Below are 16,237 nucleotides of genomic sequence, written 5' to 3' on the forward strand. Positions count from 1 at the left end.
AGCCATCATGTCCAATTCCAAGCAGCAAGGAGGAAAAGGGGGAAAGGTCAAAACAGAATACCTCCCAACTGAGTCGATTCTCTTGGGCAGCTTCCCTAGAGGCCTTTCAAAACACATCTACTTACCTTTCATTGGCTAGGGCATGTTCACATATTTAGCTAAAAGGGAGGTTGGTAAAGGTAATCTTTGAGCAGGGAGCATATCTGTCTGCATAAAATTGTTTTATGGAAAAGAAGGAGTGAATGGATTTCTGGCAGACAACCAGCAACCTCAGACAGACACATAGACATGCATGATCACATATACACACAATTACTAAAGAAATTGAAAATAAATAGGGTTGATATACTGAAAGCAGAAGAAAACTAAAATATACATATATGCATTTTTCAGGAGGTTAGAAAATGTTTCACTCATTAATAAAGAATATATTCCTATTTAAAAGAAAATAAAAAATATGAGCTGTTTGAAATTTAAAATATGGTACCCAAAAAGAAAGGAGTGTGAATTGAAAGATATAGTTGAAGAAATTTCACATAAAATAAAAGCAAGGATTAAGAAATAGAACAGTAGAAAATACTAGGAAACTAGAAAATCAGTACAAACAGCTTAATATCCTAGCGTTAAGTGTTTAAGAGAGAGATATCAGAAAAAATTGATGGAGATATTTTTTAAAATGCATAGAAGTTTTCTCTCTTGTTCTAAGGATGTGTGTATTCATTTGAGAGTAATTACTTGAATGCCCAATAAAATAAAGGAGAAACATTTACATAAGTTATATTAGCATGAAAAATCACAACCCCAGAAAGACCAGATAAAATCTCCAGAAAGAAAAAAACACCCAAAGTAACACTAGATGATGGAAGATAGATTGCAAAGGAAAATGTTTTATGCAATCTGAGGAAAAACTGTATTCAACTTAGAATTCTATACCCATGCATACTATCCGGAAAATAATTAAAATCAGTTGCCTCTGCGGAGTGGGACTCCTGGTGGAGAGAGCCATGCAGGTTACTGTTCTATTTCATGATAAATATTGTGAAAAAATTTCATTAAAAAAAGTTTGACTTTTAAACAATGACAACTGTTTTTATGATTAAAGAAGAAAGTAATCATAAATGCAGAAGCAAACAAAAATAAATTGGTTCTATAAGGATAACTTCTGGGTAGCACTTGAAAAGATGTGGGAAAAAGAAAATAACTCACTATTTAAGCACAGCTTCTGCATTCTTGTGCTTAGACTTCATGCGCATTCCTGTTCCAACTACTCAGAAAAACTTTGCAAAAGCAAGAAAATACCCAAAAGAGGTTTATGTTAATCTAGGAATAAAGCTTCTTCACCATAAGGTGACCACCTTCTTCCAACAAGCTGCCATCCTAATATACTAGACTAGTATAATAAAACAACACTATATATTAAACAAGACTAGTAATAAAAGAAGATTTGCCTTGGAAGATGAACACTAGGGAGGACATTATCAACGTTTAGTGAATGAAAAATTTTCCAGGATGAATAAACATAGTGATAAGGAGTACAGAAAGGAACAGGGGACAAGAGTGTCCCTATATCCTTTCTCATTTTCCCAAACAGGAAGAGTGTTTTTAACTGAGATAAGTAAGTTAGTAAGAAAGACATTTAATTAACTCTATCAATTATAAAGCCAAAGTAATGTAAATATCAGAAATATTTCATTAAGAAACACTCAGTTGGTGAATTGGGTGATACCCTCAATGCCCACAACAATATGGATCAATCTCAAAAAATGTTATGTTGAGTAACAGAAGCCAAACCCAAGAGTATACACTTACTTATTCATTTTGCCAGTCTTCTTTAAACTGTAATGTGGTACATATACTCTTGTATATGATATATTTCCTTATTTGACCAATTCTGGAGGTTCACTCTTGCAATATTTCTGGAATATAACACATCTGCCTAAAAAATACTCATACGGAGGTCATTAACATTTGTTGAAAACCTAGTATGCTATAACTACTTTATATATATCATCATCTTAATGCTGAGAGAAACACTGAATTGGTTATCATTGTTCTAATTAAAGATAAGAAGTTGAAGCTCAGAAAGGTGAAATAATCTTGCCCAAGACATGCACATGGGCCTGACTCCAGCGCCCCTGTTCATTTGGTACCCTCAGATTGAGGGTAATGCTATTCTTTTATTTTAAGGAGCAATTACAGGAGAAAACAAAGCATTGTTTGGAGTTCTGTGCAAAGCATTTTCAGAAAAGGTGGGTAAAGGCTCTTGCCTCTAAGAAGTCTAGAGGACATGGTGGTGGTCTTTAGGCTGCCCAACTTTTGTACCCTCCCCAGAGGGCCCTTCAGAATCTACCTTTGTATTGATTTCTCTTCTACCATCTTTCACTCTTGTGAGTAATTATGTACCTCAATGTTTTGAGAAGTTCTATCCTAGAAATTAACTTCATCAAGGATACAGAAACATTTATCTTTCCTGGTTGGAAACTAAATGAGAAAACAACAGATCAATGATGAGGAGAAGCCAAAAATTAACAAAACTGGAAGGTGATGGTTCAAACTGCTGGATGCTTTAGATGAATTATGTAGGATATTCCTAATGAATTGCACTAGGATTTGACTCTTGCCAAAGAAACTAAGTAGAATGTTGGTGATTTATTTAAGAGACTGCTTAAATTCACTTGGTCAATGATTGAGGCTCCAGAAAAGATATGTCCCAGCCAGAATTGTTCCTCTTTCTGGAGTAAATAAAAATGAACAAAAGGAGAGAGAAATAACTAAAGTTCCATTCTGATCACAAAAGAATGCCTCACTCTGATTCTTTGAGAAATCTCTGTAGGCTGGATAATTGTCAGAATACAGAATCGGTCCTCATCCCAGCCAGTTTCATTTTTAAGAGCATCAAAATGAAGCTTCCAGAAGGGAGATAAGTACTGCAGCAGACAGCTGCAAACAATTACTTCTTAAGACCAAAACTGAAAAATAGACTAATTAATTTACAAAGTGTAGGGTGTGCCAAGAGTGCAATAAAAATCCATCCCATTTAGCGTCCACTCATGTTTCAGAAAAACAGAGCATTTTTCAAAGTACTGTAAATTAAATAATAAGGCAAAACTATGGTGTATAATTCTCAGATAGATACGTCATATATATATCAAAGTCATATACATATACATACACACATACATACATACATATGATTTTGAGGAAATGGAAGATGGAGTCACCCTAAGTGAAAAGAAGAAAACTACAAGTGTGGCACATTTGGGGGAGGGGGAAGCTCTGTGTAGACCTGTTGAGTTTGAAATACTCACTAGACTTATCTGTAGACAGTGAGCGCCAGCAGTTGAATACATGAAGAAAGAAGGAAAGACCTAGTATATATTACTTGCCTCTTGGTTGCAGGACTTCATATTTCTTACCTCAATTTATTCCACAAAAGCCTATGGTGTTAGATATTTTACCTCTGTTTTATTTTACACTGTTTAATAGGTAAATATCAAGCATCAAATTTGAATAACTTTGTCAAGTTCATACAGCTGGTAGATGGAGAGGCTGAAATTGTTGTCTGATACCAAACCAAAATCCATGCCTTTTTTGCTAAGCCATGCTGCCCAGGCAAACACACCCTTTGTCTTTATACACTTGGATGAAGTAAATATTTCACCTACTTTCATTAATTGGAATATAGGTTGTATGTTCTAAAGACCCCAAATAAGAGTGATTTAAACAAAACCATCAAAGACATTTCTTTTTATGTACAGATTGGAGGTAGGCAGTGCAGGGCTGTTCTGACAGCTATGCTACAGAGCATCATTGGGGGGCCCAGGCTGCTTCTATCTTCTTGTTCACTGTCCCCCATATTTCCCTTTTCTGATGGATCAGAAACACTGACTGCCATGGCCATGATCCAAACAACAGGAGGGAGGAGAGAGAAAGATGGGCCCAATCTGAAAACTGCACACATCATTTCTATTCACATTTCATTGACCAAAACTTAGTCATGTGGCCACCACTAGCTGCAAGGCAGGCTAGGAAAAACTTGTCATCTTGAGCAACCAAATGTCAAGCTGCAAAACCAGGGCTACTAATACTTTGAGAGAAAAGGGAAGAATTGTGATCAGAGAATAGCAAGTATTATCTGCTCTACAAGGCCTTTAGGTGAGAGCTTATGAAACAAGCTCATTTATGTAGATTTGTATTTTAAAATATTATTAAAATCTCAATGTATGTGTGAATGTTTTAAAATGCTAACTCCTTCGTATGAAATGCAGGTAAACATGATGTTTCAAAGGTTGGTGTGAAATCATAGAAAATAGATATATTGTTTTATGTCCCTGATTCCTGGCATGGAGTTCCTAAAACCCTTGTAATTTCCTGAGAGATAAGAATACCAGGAACATCTTTTGTTCTAATATTCAGTACTTGACCCCAGTTCCTGACACAGAGCTCCTAAATCCCTTGGGATTTGATGGGGGAGAGCAGTGCCTTTGTTCTGATGAAATGATTTTGGAGGCTGCTCACCATTAAGACCAAGGCATCATCAGATGCTTGGGACTTTCAGCCCCACCAGGAGGGGAAGAAGAACTTGAGATTGAGAAAATGATTGGTCATGCCTACATTATAAAGCCTTCTTAAAAATCCCCAAACTATGACTGTAACTCCAGGGGAAAAATCCCAGGACAAAATACCTTTGAAACCTAACACAGTCAAAGGGAGAAATAGAGTGGATGAAACTTGTTTATTGCTTATATGCAGTCACCCACTTCTGCTCGCCTGTGTCTCTCCTGACCCAGCTGCAGAAGAAGGGGTCCCACCCAACCTCTCTGGTCCAGATATGCCCTCGCTCCCCCTTGTAATTACCTATTAATATGGAGATGGATTACTTCTTTCCATCTCTTGGAAACACATATTGATAAGCAGCTGCATTAAGCCCAGGCGAGAGATTCTGAAAATGTTGCAGTTTTACCCACAATGAGGTTTGGAGAACTTCTAGAGTTGGTTGAACACATCCATGTGCTTGGAAGATGGCATGTCCCAAACTCCATTTAGACAGAAGCTCCTGTGCTCAGGACCCTGCCATATCTCACCTGATGTATCTCTTCATCTGGTTATTCATCTGTCTCCTTTGTCTTACTCTTTATTATACTATATAATAAACCAGTAAACATTAAGTATATGTTTCCCTGAATTCTGTGAACTCTTCTAAAAAATGACAGAACCTGAGGCTGGGAATCACAGGAACCTCCAAGTTAGAGCCAGTGGGTTAGAAGCACAGATGACAAACCTGGGACGTGCCACTGGCATCCAATTGGGACGGGCAGTCTTCTGGGGCTGAGCCTTTCACCTGTGGGTTCTGCACTAACTCCAATTAGTGCCAGCATTGAACTGAATTGGAGGACACCCAGCTGATGCTGCAGAGAATTGCTGGGGGGAGGGGGGACACCCACACAACTGGTGCAGAAGTGATGGGAGTACGGTGGTAGTATGCAAGTATAGGGGAAACACCCGAGTTTCTTTTACGCAGATGGGGACACAGTGAGTTGTAAACTGTGATTCCAGTATTGTCATACGGAGCCACCACTTCAGCTGGTAAACCAAAATACCTGTCATTCTTGGCCAGGATGAATCTTGAATAACATTTTTAAATTGTCAGATGCCATCAGTAATGCATCTGTCACGTAAGCTGTGGCCACTGACAATTCTAATTTCCCTTCTGTGATCCATTATCAAGACAATTCTTTTGTAGCAGAGCAACTCTTGTCAAAATAGCTGTTACTTCTCAAATCAAACTGCCAGTTCTAGGAAATGGGGTCAAAACAAACAAACAGGATTTTTTACTCTACTTCTCCTCTACCTCCTCTACTTCTCTCTGCTTCTATTATTGAGGAATAACAATGACAGTAATGTTTGTGAGGAATGAGAGGAAAACTCTGAATATGTAAATCCCCAATCTCTATGTCTAGCTCAGACTTCTAGCCCAAACTGAACCCCAGATTCATATATGTAATTCTCTCCCCTTGGAAGTCAGATACTGCAGTTTCAAAATGTCCAAAACTGAATCCATAAAATACTTACGCCATGCACAGACTATGTACCTCCATTAATGGCAACTCTATCCTTCCAGGTATCTAGTCCTTCCACAGGGCAATTTGGGACTCTTCATTTTCTCATACCCACATCCAACCTGTCACAAAATCCTTTTGTTCCCAGCTTTAAAATATATCCATAATCTGAGGACTTCTCACTGCATCCACCACCATCTCCTCTTTCCTGGGTTATTATGATGTCCTCCCATTCTACCTACACCCCAAATGGCTGCTCTCAACAAACCAGCTAGGGTGATGCCTTTAAACCATGGCTCAGAACATGTTCTTCCTCTGCTCAAAAGAGCCTCCAATGGCTTCGCATTTGCCTCATAATAATGGCCAGAACCGTCAGTGTGGTCTGCACGGCCCTGAGGACCTCACCTCTTACCACTCTCTCCCTCGTCACTTGGCTGAAGCTGCACAGGGCCTGCCTGCTGTTCCTGGAACAGGCAAGGCATTTCTAGGGCCTTGGTTCTAGTCGGCCTCCTGCCTAAATTGCCCTTTCCTTCCAGGCATCCCCTTAGCTCACTCCCTCACCTCCATTAAGTTTTCGCTTAAATCTCATTTTTCTGGGGAGGCCGACCTTCATCCCTATTTCATACCTCAACTACCCCCTACCTTGACACTCTATAGATTCTCCTTTATTCTACCCCATGTTCCCCTTTTCCCAGTGTCCAGTGCCTGTTCTTAATGACCCTGTCTGTTCTCTCTCCCTACTTAGAATGCCAGCTCCATGTGGGTAGAGATCTGTGTCTGTCCTGTTCAGCACTGTATATTCATGCCTGCAACGTGGCTGACACACAGTAGGCCTGCCACACATATTTGTTGGCTAAAAATTTTTAAGCCAATGTAAGTTATCAAGTCAATCAGAAATATTTTACCCTGAAGACCCTCTCAGTTTTCAGAAGAGCAGCAAAGTAGTGCCAAGTACTTCTGCAAAGTCCAGACCACGAACTTGGCCTCATATTTCCTGTTTTTCTGACTCTCCCACCATCTAAACTCTCCTCCTTAAGCTCAAAGCAGCATAATAGTTTCCTTGATATTTTAGGATTTTAGCTTAAATTTCTGTTGATGGCACATTCGTTCTTGAACTGGGAGTATCTTAGTATGTGTCACTTGCCACTATTTCAGTTTCCATCAATGGGTCATGAAATCATTAATGTTTCATAATAATAATTTAAAAATATGAAAGAGAAATAGGTTAGAAATAGGATAGAATAGAAAATAGAAATATGAATAGAACAAAATAGAAAATATCAAGTTAATCCTATATAATAGAGATAAGTACTTATTTAATGATACTTTTGTCTCATATATAGATATATCCGTGTATTGCTTGCAGTATAAAAAATATCTCTAACATTTGACTTCTGTACCAAGAAGTTTGAAAAACACTCTTCTATTAAGTTCCATGAGGGCAAACAATGACCTCCTTTTCTTTCTATTCTTTATCAGGCCATCCTACTGCCTTCTAAGTAGGCCAAGAAATGTGATTTGAATTGAATTGATGATTCTCTGGACTTCAGAAATTTTGCTTCATTAAAAAATACTTACTTACTAATACACGGCTACCATAAACACTCACTGAAATAAAGCTACCACTCCAGAAGTGATAATCTAGAAGCCATTCCAGAACCTGCCTTTGATTGGATGCTCTTGAGTCCTCTACACCATTGCCACTCGTGGTATGCAAACATTTTAGTTACTAGTCTACAAAGAGGTCCTGGAGTATAAACACTTAGAGACTTTCACAGCAATTTGATACAGTAATTACATGCCTGCCAAGTCTAATAATTAAAAATGGAGGTTATGTTTTTAAATTTTCATCTCATTTTTCTGGCAATTCATTTTTATTGTGTTTACAAAAACATGGGTGTGTGATGGTTTGGAAATTAACCCAAAACAAACAAAAAACAGGCCCTTCACAAAGATAGTTGGAGAAGTACTCTTCTAAAATACAAATGGAAGATGGACATTTTCAAGTTATCAAAAGTACAGAGTCTTCCTAAAATTCTCTGATTTTTGTTGCTGACAGAAAGTGTCTTATGTGGCCTGGTCTTTGTTGAAGTCACAATGCATATTTGCTTTAGTTTTGTGTAGTGTATTAATGTATATTTTCAGGAGCATCCATAACTCCTGACTAATGGCCACCAAATCTTTGTGACTGTACCACCATGTTTCATCCACACAGTAGTACAACTCGTTTTGGGTTCCTGAACCCAATTCCAGTGCATGTGTGTGTGGAGAAAAGGGGGTGCTCCTGCACACGACACCAAGCAATTCTTGAACACCAGCAGTGTGTCTGAGAACTCCTCAATTCTGATGCTATCTGCTCGGAGACAGTATCAGATTCCCCAGGATAAAGGCTGTGTCCTACAAGACTGCCTGCTACCACCCCACTCCAGGTACTAGTCACAAGCCGTAGGCAGTTACCTATGCTTCTGACCAATAGGCTACAGACTGGAGGTTGCCAAGACCTCCTTCTTAGGTTTGATTGGTTTGCTAGAGCAGCACAGAACTCAGGAAAATACTATGTTTACCAATTTAATAAACAATACTGTAAAGGATACAAGTTAACAGCCAGGTGAAGACATACACAGGGCAAGGTCTCAAATAAAGGAGCTTCTATCCTCGTGGAGCCTGGGGCCTGGCTCAGAAGCACGTGGAAGCTTTCTGGTTTCCCAGGCGCAGAGGCTCTTTTCGACAGAGCAGCAGGATGCAAGAGAGAGAGAGAAAGGCTCTCCTCTTGTGTTCTTGTGAGGGCTTCACTGCAGTCATGCTTGACTAAATCATTGATCACTGGCTGATTCAGCCTCCATCCCCTGCCCTTTAAATAAAGTGGGGTCCATTTCACCTTTAAGGCTCTGTACTGTTTTCAGAAACTGGATAAAGACCAAATATACATAGGAAATATATATTTGGTTATTTGAATGACCAAATATGTGTATCTTATGACTCATTATATTGCATACCTGTTCTAATAAAAACTTTTGAGAATATGTTCCCATATATTCATTTACTGGCATAAGTCACATACCTGTTCACTGTACTTAAACCTTAGGTACTTTATAAGCACAAATAAAAAACTGAAATTCAAAATGTTGAGATAAAAAAGTACATATTAGTGGAAGTTTTAGTTAAATATTTTCTTCCTGTTGCCTTAGGGTACATTTACTCCTACTTCAGAGATCCTTGCTCTAGACCTGGGCAGCAAATTTTTCTGGAACGTTCCAGATAGTAACTACTTTCAGCATTCAACCTCTGTTGTGACTACTCAACTTTGCCTTCTGTAGTATGAAAGCAGGCAGAGGCAATATGTTTAAATATGGGTGTGGCTGCTTCAAAAATCCTTATAGAAAGAAGCAGGTGAGCCAGATTTGGTTCAAGGACCATAGTTTGTGGTTGTTAGTTCTGGGCTTTAGAGAAAAATTGCAAATCCAGATTCATTCTCCCATGAGGTACTCATGTCTCTACAAGAAGTAGCAGGAGAAACAGTCTTAATTTCTTCCTTTTTTTTTCTCTGCAAATTCATTTTATGGATAAGGAAACAAAGGCCCAGAGACATGACATTTCCTCTGACCCTATCAAGGAAAGTTTGCTGTGTGTGATTGTAAGTTACACCTACTAATCATATCGCCTGTACCTACCATAGAACTACTCCATTTAATTACATCCATGTTAAATTGTTTATTGATAAACATTCTGTCTCAGCAATTCATGGCTTCCTATTGTTGAGTTTTTTCCTCAGATTTCTCATCACTGCCTTAGGAAATATTGCATTTATGGCTCAGAAAGCCTAGACAAATCACTTCTAATTAGTTGAATGGTTGAAAGAACTTAAAAGAGATATAAAAAGAAAACCAGTCATTTGCTTTCAGGAAAGGCTTGAAAATTGGCAAGAATTCAGATTACAAAGGGAAGAAATTCTCAGGGGGTTCATTTCTGTAACTGTACCTGGTATTAATGAGCCATCTAGGTGTTGTTTAAACATGCTCCAGTCAATACCTTATGCAAACAGCACCCTGGCCAACAGCAGAGGGCTTTCACACACACTGCACCTAAGATGCAAAGTCATGGTTAATTCATAGCCAAGGACAAAACAAATGTGAGCAGTAAATAAAGTCTTGCCCTGAGGGTTAGCGGATCAAGAAGGATGATGCTACATAGCAAGTGCTTAAGGACATCAGCTTGCTCCTTTTTATTTGATCTGGGTCTGAACATGGGCCACACAACCTGGCACTGTGTGCACAGTCAACATTTATGGAATGAATGAATGAATGAATGGATGGATGACAGAGCTGCTAAAGATGGTGGAGCCCTTTATAGAGACTTCTTAAAGTTATTTTCATTGCTATCACTTTTTCATTTCTCCTATTTCATCAAATATAGATGAGGATGAGAAAGAATCTCAAGAGAAGAATCTGAATAATGATCTGTTTCATGGAAAGGAATTGAAGGTCAGAGACAGAAAATTACTGGGCCAAGACTGGTGTTTTCTTACATTTTCATAGCATCTTTTCAAAAACTAAACTCTATTCTAAGAATGTTGACAAGGCAGAAATTCTACAATGTCCTAAATTAAGTGACATCAGGGCTGGAGAATGAAGGAGAGAGACAAGGGAAGGGTGTCAGTCAATAGTCAGGAGACAGAGCTAGCCAGAAACCCCACATTCCTGGATGAAGTCATTTCAACCATCATCTAGAAGGTCCCCAGGGCCACAACATCCTACTTGCATATGAATGGTGTCTGATCATCATCAAAAACCAAACCACAAGCCTTCTCTATGGATTAACCACCTGTCCCTGGACTTTCCCTGCTTCCCTTAACCTACCTTCATTATCCGTAGCCAATGTGAATCTAGAGATTTTATTTCCTGGAGACCCCTCAAAATATGCCCTGTTTCTTGAGTATGGCAGACAAGCTGTTTTCTGTGAACTGGCCTTGCTGCTGGTGAGGCAGAAACTTCCTGTCCCAGACTCTATCCTTATCCTGGCTGCATCTGTGAAGATTCAATAAGCCCTTTTATTTCAGAGATCTCTTGGTCTCTAGAGTTTTTGATTTGTCAATATGTCCAGACCACAGATTTCCAAATTTACTCTAACTTTCAAACCAAAACTAAGAGGCTTTGCTTTATAACTCTGTATATCAAATTGCAAGGGGATGGGACATAAAATTCATAGGTGACCTATAGCTGAAGAGCTCATAGACATTCTTGCTAAAGTATTCCATTCTCACCCTTTCCTGACCATAAAAACCTCCCCAGTGAGAACTAATTTTGGGTGGGCAAGAAGAGGAAAGACCCCCAGTCCCTATTTCCAGTCCCTCTACCTAGGGATAGTTTCTTGACCTTCCTTTCAACAAAGGACCGTGATTTTTATTCTATAAAAATACTTAAAATACAAATATCTCTGGAAGAGAAAAAAAACAAAACTGTTGACTTAGATTCACACTAAGGGGTAAGTAGCTTATCAGATCTTTTCCAGAGTGTAGGTTCTGATAGCTACAGACTGCATGGAGAGAAAAAGGCACTGGGGAAAAGTCAAACAAATGTTGCCTAATTTACATTTTTGCTTGAGGCTGCCTGCCTCTGAATTCCGTCTACCAGTTCAATTCTCAGGGATTTGCTCTGAGCACTTATGACTCTAGTGCCAACCTCACTCCTCTACTACCTAAGCCTTTATCTCCTCTACCGGCCTGCTTCAGAGGTGACTCCCCCTAAATGTAATTCTGGCTTTGCCCCTGTCTATCTCAGTGGAGCTGCTCTCTGGATGGGATAAAATACTAAACAAGAATATTTTTAGATAACTGTAATCCAGCTGATTAGTAAGAGACCCCGGTTCTTCCTAAAGATGGTGTTACTGGTTGGTTCCTCTGAGAGTAGGCTCTGAGATGGGCATCTCTGCCCAGAGGCTTACTGGAGAGTATTCTCAGGATCAACACTCCCGAGGTACTGAGGGCAGCAGGGGCGGGCAAGGAGAGAACCAGAGCGGCGATGGGGTTTCAACAAAGGTCTCACCCAATACAACAGGGAGCTCAGCAGCTGTGACAGCCCTTCAGAGTTGTCCTGATTAAGGTGGAACTGCCTCATTTAAAACCCAGCAGACCAGCCATTGAATGAAGTCTGTGGCCATTCATGGAAATTCTTGAGCGAGGCAGTTCTCTTCAGCGGAGGGAAAGTCCCAAAGACGCCTACAGCATTCCCAGTAGCTGGAGAAGTTAGTGCTTCAATCCTAGGGGGAAACTGCAGTGAACATGGGGTTCCACATGTCACTACAGTAAGTCACTGATCCTTTAAATACATGCTCTGAACCAGGACTCAGAGGAATGGAAAATTGTTCATTATTTGATTAGAAACTTTTCCAAGATCTGCTTTTCTGTTTGTTTGTTTCAGAAAATTAGGTCACCCAAAGTAATATTATCTATAGTTTTTGAGTTGCCAATTTAACACACCAGGATCAATCTGCATTTGTTAGGTGTCACATTGATAATAACTCAATGCCTGCTTCGCTGTGTGGTCAGACATACAAATTAAAATGTTTGAAATTCATATTACCATAAATTACTTTCCTGTTATTTCCCCTTTACAGTTCAGTTAAAAATACGTGCATAAGTAATAATATTTGGATAAATTTCATTCAAGGACTGTAAAGGAGGCATTATAAAATTTTGATATAAAAAAGAATTCAATTGGAAAAAATTATTTAGGATGGGAATTTGCCCTACAGTAATTCTCAACCCTGGCTGCCCTTTAAAATTGTCTAGAAAGCTCTAAAACGTCCTGATGTCCAGGCCATTCCCAAAACCAATTAAGTTAGAACCTCTGGGGTAAATCCCAGGAATCATTAGTTTTGAAACTCCCCAAGGAATTGCAATGTACAGATGAGGTTGAAGATCTGTGCCCTAGTGCAGTGGTTTTCAAACTGAGTGCATTTCACAGTTACCTGGAGAGTTCATTCAACAAGATTGCTGGGCCCCACACCTGGAGTTTCTGATTCAGTAACTCTGGCATGGGGCTGATAACATGCATTTCTAGCCAGTTCCTGGGTGAGGCTGATGCTACGGGTCCCCAGTCCACACTTTGAGAAACTGGATTCCAGAGGCTTTGTCTGCCTAGCCAGAGAGCCCCATCACATTTAGCAATTCCATCCCTGTTCCCTGCTCCACCCCCACCCCCATCAAACATCTTAGAAAATCTTAGATATTTTTCCCTTTATCAAAAACCTGTGGAAAGACCCTTTCTCCTCTATATACCTATTTCCAAATGCTACATTTTTTCCTATTTGCCTGAGCAGTAACCACCAGCCATCAGCCAAGATGATCTCTAACTTCTTCCATGACTTTCTCATCTCCTTTTGTCTTGAATTTCTTTGTCACTATAGGCATGACTCTACAGATTACAGGACTAGAAACACTCCTTTGACACAGCAAACTAATTGCTTCTATTACACACTTCAATCCCAACATATATGCTGTTGGAAAGTAAATGCACTCACCTATGTCTTCTGATACTTGCTGCTTTTTATCCTGAGATGAACAAGATGAAGCTCATCTTCTCTACTGTTCATCATTTTGCCTCCAGGATTTAGAAATGCATTACATTCATTATGATTTAAATCAAGTAAATAACACAAAGATGGACTGCAATAATCTGGCTATAGTCCTCTCTTAGTTTTTCCTAAAATCAAGGTATTGAAATTTCTTTAATGCCTGCCTCCCTGCAGTTCTTCCAATGGGAGAGAAAGCTTTCCAAAACTCATATTAAGACTTGTTTAAAAAAAAGAAGAAGTAACAGACCTAAAATGGAGTCACTTGCGCTAAGCCCCACAGCAGCAAACCAAGACTTAATATTTGAAGTTTCCAAATTGAAACCAAGACCAAATTGAAGTTTCAGCCTCTCCCAGGAAGGTGATCCTTAACCAGTCAATCTGAAATTAACTGACCAGCACTAGTGAAGAAATCTGCCTGGTAGATCCCTGCACTGCCTCCAAAGGAAGATAAGCTTGCTTGAAGCAATGCACTCTTTCTTTGCATCAGCCCCTTTCTGCCTATAAAAGCCTTCCATTTTGTACAGCCCTTCAGAGCACCTAGATGCTAGATGCTGGTTTGCTAGATGGGATTCTGCCTGATTCATGAATCTCTGAATAAAGCCAACAAGATCTTTAAATTTTACTCAGTTGGATTTTGTTCTTTAACACATCCATACCCTCAACTCCAAATCCTAAATCTGAAATGAAAGTTTGGAGACTCAGATAAAAATTAACTCTCCCTCTTAGGAGAGCCTGAAGAAGAAAAAAGAAACCAGAAAAGTCCTCATTTTCTCTAGTAAAAGAAAAATATTCACACAATTTTTCAGTTTGCCCAAGATTAATAACTCATAATCTGAAGATATCGGCTTCTGTTGAAGTGAATATCAAGATTTACTGACCTGTGGAGTAAATATTAACAGAGGTGAAGCTGAGGTTAATAACAAACCTCAAGGGATAATACATCTTTATATTTGCTAAAATAAAAAGTCAGCCCATATATTGCTCATACATACATTCAAAAACCTTTTTAACCAGAAAGCTCTGGAAATCTCTCGGCTGTGACAGGTTGCTTAAATATATTGCTGAATTTCCATTTGTATTAACATTTTCTGGGGCCAGAGGCAGCCAGAAAAGCAAAACATTAATCACTTCCTCTGAGGATCATCAGTAGCCAATCAAAGGGCAGCTACTTATTTACACATGAGATCTGATTGGAAGAGACTGATACTAACCAGCATCTCATTCTCTTCCATCTCACTGATGTAGCCAGTGTATTGATCTGACCGCCACTTAATATTTAGTCACCTAATAAGCCCATCCTTTCCCCACATACAAGATAAAAGTATTCTAAATTCTGAACCAAATAAATATGGCCATTGTCAACAACAAATTTCATAAACTAATATTTTGAAGGAGGCACTTTTAAAAATAGGCAATATAAGTTTACATGAAATAAAGGAAGAGATTTCTGGGCCATGGTGCCAGAGGGCTGCTGTTGGAATTCTAGCAGTACCACTTATTTTCTTTGTGACATTAGGCCAGTCACTCAACTGCTCTGTGCCTCAGTTCCTTATCTGTAAAATGAAGATAACAATAGCACCTACTTCATAAGGTTGTCATGAAGATTAAAGGTGCTAGAACACATAAAGTGCTTTAAAGTGTGCCCAGAACATAGGAAGGGGTATATGAATATTTGTTTAAAAAGAAAGTTCTAGGGAAAAGGAAGCTTTAAGATCATTTGGCACCAAAGTTTCAAATATATGTGGGCACCTCATACAGAGCTTTCTCATGCTTGTCTTGAGGAATTGACTATTCAGTATTGCTGTAATTGATATTTATTAATATTTAAATTTAGTTGCCAACATGTAGAATTCAGGAGATTTCCTTATAAAATAATCAGGATCTACAGCTTGAAAAAACTTCAGATGATGTATCCATATTAGATTCCTATTCTCAGAGGCCAACAGTCAAGTGGTGCTAAGGGGCAGCTGCCTGCTACAGAAAAGGCAGGTGACTCTACCCCTTCCATAAAATACATGCTCTTCATTTGCCACAGTCCCCACCACTCTCTATTACTCCCCATCCTGAGGCTCAGTTTCAACCTTAGGTGTTATTCCATTAACATTGTTGCTTCCTTGTAATAGAATAAAAAAGAAAGAAAAATCCATCCTACACCCATGTCTTTTTCATAGAAAAAGAAAAAAAGAAAAGAAAATGTAAAAGCTGCATGTTTCAAGAAAATGTAAGCCAGACATACTTTCGTAGAACAGTAAGATTTCTGGGGTTAATATGCCAACAAAGTGTGTCTGTAGCAAAAGAATACAACTTAACCTGCCATTGGGACAAACCAACCATGAGGAGAACCAGGGCCTGGTATGTGAAAAGGATGCTGACTGAAAACTTAATGATCTGTTAAAGAGACTGAAATTTCGACATGGTTGTCTCTGTATGAAAAAATTAGTGGTGATACTGGGATAGGCAGTAATGTACACTTTCTACATTTATGTCACTTCCTGCCCATGTTGGTATGAGTATCACTGACCCCTAACAATTGCTTAGATGAAGGAATTGAAGCCAGTAAAGTTAAGGGAGTTGACTAATGGTAGCATGCTAATTTGAGGTGGAGA

The sequence above is a fragment of the Manis javanica genome, chromosome 15, assembly GCF_040802235.1.
Source record: "Manis javanica isolate MJ-LG chromosome 15, MJ_LKY, whole genome shotgun sequence".
In the NCBI taxonomy this organism is placed as follows: Eukaryota; Metazoa; Chordata; class Mammalia; order Pholidota; family Manidae; genus Manis; species Manis javanica.